At 29.1% G+C, this 6,641-nt stretch overlaps 1 long non-coding RNA gene across 1 annotated transcript; it reads right to left on the reverse strand.

The window, feature by feature from the left end:
• Positions 1 to 634: 634 nt before the first annotated feature.
• LOC109121039 (uncharacterized) lies at positions 635 to 3,580 on the reverse strand. Its single transcript, XR_002028448.3, has 2 exons — positions 2,157 to 3,580; positions 635 to 1,037 (listed from the first exon to the last, which is right to left on the reverse strand). It is a non-coding gene; the product is annotated as an uncharacterized lncRNA (long non-coding RNA).
• Between the last annotated feature and the right edge of the window lie 3,061 nt (positions 3,581 to 6,641).

Genomic DNA, 6,641 nt, shown 5'->3' on the forward strand with positions numbered 1-6,641 from the left:
ATGTCGAGTAAATTAAATACATCAAAAAACTTATTAGGTGAGATATTTCAATTTTTTTACAACCTTTCTTGGATTATTAAAAAAACGCACGCATAATGTATTTAAGAAACTAAATTACAATACATTAATATACAATTCTTTGGTTGACAAAACACATTTTAAATTTGTAAAACATAAGAGTTTAAATATTCAATTTATTTTATTAAAAGAATTAGTATTTAATTTTGATTGATACGTGATAATGTAATGACCCAAAAGGTCATTTTGAAAATTTTGAATATTTATTTGACTTGAATTAATATGTTGATGAGTAATTGCACATAAATGACTTAATCAATAGTAAATGAGCTAAAGTGGTTATTTATTAAAGACTCTTTACCGCTAAATCCATATGTTTACATTCATATTCTATTCAAATAGAGCGAAACATCAAGGTGATTCTAAAAATAATCAAATGAATCAATTTTATTAGAATTTAAAGAATAATGAATTTTCAAACGAATTTAAACAATAAACAAATTTTTAAAGGAGTCACTAAAGGAAAAACTAGGAAATCAATATGTGAATTACGAAACCATTAGATTTTAGGCAAAGGTTTGAGTTATTTCGGAGGAAAGATATTAGGCACCCTTCGAAATCCACAAATGTGTGTCCCTGAATTCATTTTTTTTTTTAAATTTAGGAGGAAATAAAAGTAACATACAAGTTCAATCAATATACAATGTACACACAAAAAAAATGTAATAATCGGCCTAATGTTTATCTAACGTCAATAATATACACAATACTGAATATAAAATACATTGAACTCCATTGGAATAGCTTTGATGAGAAGCAACTCTGGGGTACCTTAATAAAAGAGTTGGTGATAAATAAATACGAATAAAAAACAAATGAAATAAATAACTGAAAATAAAATCCTTCTCATTGACATGAAAGACCTTCAAAATCGACGGTAATTTCTTCATTAGCCAATTTAAATTAATAAAATATCTTCTCTTCCCCCCAACAACTTCACTCCGGAGGAATCGCATATTCTTAAGCGAGAAGATCAGCCAATGATAAATGAGATTAGTGCACAGCAATTGCAACATAACAGAGCATCACACTAATTTTCCTAATATAAACGCTAAACAATAAAAATATACGAGGACAAGGTAAATAATTTGCCGGAAGAATTTCACAAATATGTAGAATTAATCTAAACAACTTATAAATAGTAATTTATTAATAAAAGTGAAGCAATTAAGAGTAAATAAAACAAACATAGAATTTATAGTCATCATTGAACCCAAAACAACTAAATAAATAAATAACATGGCGTGACATCTAAAATGGCTAATCACTAAAAAAAACTAAAATATATCAGAGAATCATGGAAAGGTTAAAAAAATATGAAGAAGAGCTGCCTCAAACATGCATCTAACAATAAAATAATATGTAAAATCATTAGTCAATTTTTATGCTTTTTTAAAATCAATTAGGAACAAATGAAATATAAAACATATAAAACAACCAAAAAAAAAGGAAATAACGTCAATAATGAACAATGGCAACATCAACAAATATTTAAAAACAAGAAAAAACTATAGCTAAAAAATCGTCTGTAAAATAAATTATATTATATCCTAAATAAATTGAGTAATGAAAAACATGAACAAATATTTAAAAACAAGAAAAAATTATAGCTAAACATCGTCTGTAAAATAAATTATATTATATCCTAAATAAATTGAGTAATGACAAACGTTTGTACAATAACAACCACAAAAATAGAGTTACTTGGAAAAGTAACTTCCATAATTAAATATTTAGCCATCCAAAAAATAATAGAATTATAACTAAAGATCATTTAAAAAAATAGAGTTATAACTTAATCTAATTTTTTTAAAAAAATTATAACTAAAGCTTAACCAACAAAACATCTAATGGAGTTCACTGAATATGACATTCTTCCGGGCCAGAACTAAAATAATACTAACAAATAATAAACCATTTTGTAGCAAATAACAAGAAATAAAAGATAATCACAGTCTAAAATGCAAATCAATAGTACAAAAGAAAGAAGAAAGAAGAAACAAGGAAAACAAATCACCAAGCTTTGAACTATTTAGCCGTAAAACATTAAAAAGAGAAATGGGAAAGAGAGTACATACACTGATTATGGTGTCATGGTTGTTTAGATCTTTCTACTTGCTAGGTTTGCCAGAAACGTAAATTTGATTAGATCTGGTCGTCCTCACAGTGGTCACTGCTTGTTGTTTCTACGTCGGAAGAAAGTGGGGAATGGGGGTGTTGGGGCGAGACCTGGATGGTGTTTGGACGCTATTGTTGGCTGTTCAACTACTTCTTTGATGGTTGTTTAAGTTGTTGTTTCGTCGCAGCCACAAGAAAAGAGGAAAGAGGAAAAAGGACGGCTTGAGTGTTTTGGGTAGTTTGGTTAGCTGTTTGGGGTCGGGTATTTAATCGAAAATGGCGGAAATTGAAGTGGTTGTTATGGGTAGAGCAATGGTTGTTTGAGCTAGTTTCTACTCATCTTTGGCCAGTGGTTTTGGTTTTCAAAGAAAGAGAGGAGAAGATGGAAAAAAAAGGGTTGCTGGTTTATCTCTGGTGGCGGAAGACTAATCGAAAAAAGAAAAGAGATGGCATTGGGGTTTTGGGAGTGGTCGATGTTCACTGGTAGAAAACAATGAGGTTTTGGGTTGTTTTACAGAGAAGAGAAGAGGGTTTTGAGTGGTGGTAGTTCGCCGGATTCCGACATACTCATCGAAAAAAATTAAAATCTGAAAATTTACCCTAAAATCTAATACGGAAAAAGATCAAAATTACCCTTTAACAATTTGAAATAGAGCACATATACCCTTCAACTATCTTTTGGTTCAAAATTACCCTTCATATCTTACAATGGGATCACTTCTATCCTTTCATTTAACGGAATAAGATGTGATTTTCAAAGTTTTAATTATGATGTCACGTAGAAGTCCAACTAATCACACCCATCCTACCCAAATGATTCAATCTTCGCCCTTAACTTCCACCATGAACTCTATAAAACTCCGTATTATCAATAATAACGCTGCTAATAGATAAATTTTCATAGATGAAATTAACAATTAGAGGCTTGTTCTGAGTAATGATCTGCAAAATCATAAACCTCTAGCATTTCTAGCAAGACTCCTAAATCGGCATCATCGGAAAACAATATGGTGAGGGTAATCATAAAAGAAATCATCAGGTTGTGAGAATAAAGCTATATCTGAAGGCGATAGAAACGAAAATAGAAGCAAAACTTTACATCTCTGATCGTTTGATGTTTCACACAGTAACAACAATAGTGAAATCGTCGTCTTTTCAATGCTCTGATTGTGTGATCAAGAAGAGATTTTTGGTCCAATACATCATCGATTCCATGAACAATGAGATCCTGATTTTAACAAACCCAATTGAATTCTTTGTCCAAGAAATCGATATATTTCTAGTAGAACTTTTGAAGAAGAAAAGAAAATTTTTATTGAACAAAGTTGGGCTAATCTCAAAGCCATTGACATTGGATAAAAGGCTGAACCAAGTGAGAGGGGTTTTCGGACTCTCTCTCTCTCTCTGTGTGCGCGCGCGCCATCATCATATCATATATTTATATAAAAGAGAACCTTACGCCCGCCTATGTGGCGCCACTATAAACCAGGATTCACTTTTTACTTAATTATTTTCAAAATTAGTCTTTCTTTCATGAAAAATTTTCACTTTCATGAAAAGTTGTGAGTTTTAATGAAAATTTCCGACTGATATGAAGAGTTGCAAATTTTATGAAGAGTTGTGACTTTTATGAAGAGTTGCAAATTTTATGAAGAGTTGCGACTTATATGAAGGGTTGCAACTTTAGTAAAAAATTATTACTTTTATGAAAGATTATGACTTGTCCAAAGAGTTGTGACCTCTCCGATAAGACAAAGTAAACATTCATTTAAGCTACCCTTTGTAGTCTATAAATAGAGGGATTTCCTCTAATTTTATAATAACGAAAATACATGTCCTTTACTCTTGTTGAGTGACTCACTGACACCATTGTTTTTCTATCAACACACTGGTAAATAGAATCGTCCTGTCCTGAGAAGATATATTCCTTTAATCTTCGGGTACTAGAATGAAAAAATTTCCTTAAGGGGACAATGTCCAATAAGTGGGCTCGATTTTTTCCTTTATGTTTCATTTATTATTACAGATCCTGTTATGCTTTTTAAAATAATAAATTTATGCTTTAATTATTACTTTTTGTTTTTGAGTACATGTTTTAAATATTTTTGCTTATGTTTATTCTTTTTATCATTGTTTTGAACTAAAAATATTTTAATCAAGAGTTTGATGTAATTATTAGACTATTCGTGTCGTTTATATCAAAATTCTTAAAGTACAAAAATAAATGAGTTCTATTTTTATAGAGTTTTAGTGGCTAAAAGATCCATTGGATGTATAAGAAGGGACTTTGAGTGTTCAAAAGATATGGTGATTCCACACTACCTTGGTGTTTTATTTATTCAATATTCTATCTTATTGAGTCATTTAACCGATCAGTGAGATCAAAAAAATAAAGGAATGTAGTGGGACGTTAAGTATTGTACTCCACCTTAATCAAATGTTTGTTGTTTAAATGTTGGGTTGGAGTCAATGAATTACCCCTCAAAGTTGAGCAAATCTATATTAATCAAATGTTAAAGTAACAATTATTTTCTTATAAATTGTAGATTGAAATTCCTCCACATAATTAAGTATTAACTATATTGATCGAATCATAAACAACAAAATATTCCTTTTGGCTACAAAAGTAGCGTCATCGAGTGCATACGATTTGGAATAAGGGGCATGAAAAGACATCATTTAATATAAATTATTTGAGCGACATACGTTATTTAATTGAACTTCAAGGGATGCATTTTTCAATTTTAATTAACTTATCAAGTACACAACTAATTACAAAAAATAATTCCATATTTTTATGATAAAATATTCTTAAAAATTATCGTAGGTTGTACCTTCTCGAAAAAATTTATATGATTACATGTTCAAAGGTATATTATTGATGTAGTTAACCACCACACGAAGCGCGGAAAATTTACCTACTATATATATTTAAGAGAACCCTATGTCGCCTACGTGGTGCCACTACAAACCAACATTTTCTTTAAATTTATTTTATTTTCAACACTAGCCTTTCTTTTTCATGAAAGTTATGACTTTTATGAAAATTTATAAATTGCCATGAAAAGTTATGACTATATGAAGAGTTGCAACTTTTATGAAATGTTGTGACCTTTCTGGAGGCTTGTAACTTTTCAAAAAGGTTGTGACTTTTCCGATAAGAAACAATAACCCTATTTTTACACTACTCTTTGTTGTCTATAAATAGAGGACTATACTTTGCATTCCGTGGGCTCGACTTTTTTCATTCTGTTTCATTCTATTGTTGCATATTCTAGTATATTTTTTACAATCATTAGTTTATGCTTATATTATTAGTTGTTGTTTTTTGAATATATGCTTTAAAATTTGATGTTTATATTTATGTAAAGTTATTGTTACTTGTATTTGTTAGTTAGATTAAATAACAAATGTTAACAGAATATTCAAGAAAGTTTTCGCGTCTGAAATTATTGAAGGTACCTTAAAAATACCTTACAATTCTCAAAATTCTTCATCAACAACGTTATTCCTTCACAAACAAGGATGTGATTTTGTGTTATTCAGAAAATCATCTGAGAGTTAATAACTATGCATTTGCATATTTTTTTGTTTTTATGTGGATATTATGAGTACTTTAATGATTGAAAGTTTATTGAAGTGTTAGTCAATGTGTGGAGGTATCTTATTTCAAAATGTAGGAATTTTTTTGGTTAGAATGATTTGTTATCATCATTGGATATATCATAGTTTACTCCCTTTATTGTATGTTTTTTCTCGCTCTTTTGTTGTCTCCTTACAATTGAATTGATTATATTTTGTTTGACATGTATATAATGCCACTATGACAAAGATCTCCGTCCTTTTAATGTTTATTTTCATTTCTTATTCAATCTTCTATATATTTTTGACGTAAGATGTGACTATTTTAGTCAATCTTAATTTGAAAAATATGAAACAAAACCTACAAATAAAAGTAATATTTTAAGATAAAGAAGATAAGTGTATTAACATAGATTCGTTATCCTTCATTATTCAAGTCATTGTTGAGCGTTCAAATTACCTAAGTTAGACTCATTTTTAATTTTTAATGTTTGAGAATGTTTCTTCAACATGATTACAAAATAAAACATTTTAATCTCTGTATACTTTCATAATGAAACAATCATACATAAATATTCCTAAAAAGTCATAAAGTTACATTGATGAAGAATTCAGAATGGTCTTTTGCAGTTTAATGAAGAATGAATTTCTATAAGGGTTAACCATCTTATTTTGTTGTTGTTTCAAATATATTTTTCTCCTTCTATAAGTTTGTTTAGAATAACAAAGTAATAATAACGAAAAGTGAGAAACATTTGACTTCAAACAAATAGATTGTCTCTAAAAAATATTTTTTCTGTTGTTGCAGTGTGTACTTTTTAACGGACATAAATTATATATAACTATATGATTATCAAAAACTT

Source organism: Solanum lycopersicum, chromosome 9 (genome assembly GCF_036512215.1).
Source record: "Solanum lycopersicum chromosome 9, SLM_r2.1".
Lineage (NCBI taxonomy): Eukaryota > Viridiplantae > Streptophyta > Magnoliopsida > Solanales > Solanaceae > Solanum > Solanum lycopersicum.